The sequence below is a fragment of the Cyanistes caeruleus genome, chromosome 28 (genome assembly GCF_971803275.1).
Source record: "Cyanistes caeruleus chromosome 28, bCyaCae1.hap1.1, whole genome shotgun sequence".
NCBI classification, from domain to species: domain Eukaryota; kingdom Metazoa; phylum Chordata; class Aves; order Passeriformes; family Paridae; genus Cyanistes; species Cyanistes caeruleus.
The window spans coordinates 5449178-5450311 of record NC_141728.1 but is presented as its reverse complement, the minus strand read 5'-3'; the positions used below and the strand labels follow the sequence as shown (position 1 = coordinate 5450311).

General features: G+C 55.2%; 1 long non-coding RNA gene across 1 annotated transcript; it reads right to left on the bottom strand.

Annotated features, from left to right (window-relative positions):
- Positions 1–243: 243 nt before the first annotated feature.
- On the bottom strand, positions 244–854 carry LOC147649105 (uncharacterized). Its single transcript, XR_015279677.1, has 2 exons — positions 771–854; positions 244–400 (listed from the first exon to the last, which is right to left on the bottom strand). It is a non-coding gene; the product is annotated as an uncharacterized LOC147649105 (long non-coding RNA).
- Between the last annotated feature and the right edge of the window lie 280 nt (positions 855–1134).

Sequence of the window (1134 nt, the reverse complement as noted above, 5' to 3'; positions counted from 1 at the left end):
ACTTCACTTATTGCTAACCTCTACAAGTCACTATAGACAAAAATCAATGAGGTGTGTAACAACTTAATTTATTACAGATTATTATAAGCTTAAAACCCATATAGAAATACAAAAATATCAGTGTCTCCCTCTAAATAACGCCGTACTTAGAATTCGATCAATAGAATTATACAACTATGCCACTTCATACATGTTTAAATAGAACTAAATACCTCTATATATACATATAGAACAATCTACAGATGGAAATACAGATTAACTATTAAATATTTCATACAATATATATACATATAGATATATAATCAGAGGGATCCCAGCCGCCCCATCTTCAAAGCCTCTCCCTCAGTCTTTTCCTGCCATGCAGAGCAGCTCTCCTGGACAGGGACAGCAGATGGGACATCTGGGAGGCAAAGGGAAGAGCGAGTCAGTGCTGGGACCTTTCCCTTGGCAGCAGCTGCACTTCCAGCAGGGAAGCGAAAATCTCCGAGCCTCCCCAGGAGGGTTGGCAAGAACAAGCAGGCCGAGCGGGCCAGCGTGTGGCGAGCGCAGGCGCGGCGGGACTGTCCCGCAGCCCCCGGCAGCCCGGCACAGCTCCCGGGCCCTGCCGGCACAGCTGCCTTGCCCAAGGACAGCCCCTGTGCCGGCCGGGGCAGCAGCGCTGAGCAGCCCCAGCACGGGCAGGGGCCGCTCCTGCCCGGCCGGGCAGCGCCCACGGCCAAAGCCCACGCCACCCTCAGCCCTGCCCGGCCTCACCAGCCCTGGGGCCTCACCCAGGCTCTCGCGTGGCCCCAGCACATCCCTGCTCACTGCTCTTGCTCCAGGCCTTCAGCTTCTCCCTGCTGGCTCCTCTCAGTGTCTGCCTGTCCTCAAGCTCTTCAGCACAGCTGTGGTGGCTGTGATAAACGGGCCAGGAGACCAGCTCCTTTTAAAAAGGCCTTTATTAAGCAGCACAGCTCTGGGGTGGGGGCCCGAGGGGTCACGCACACCGCCACTGCTCCCACTGGACACCGCAGAAGAGGAGGATCCGTGCAGCCCTGACACTAGGGCAGAGCTGGGCCTTCCTTCCTCACGGGAGTCCCCGGGAAGACTCGTTCTTTCAGGCTTGTAGTCTAGGCTGTCATCCCAGTCGAGTCT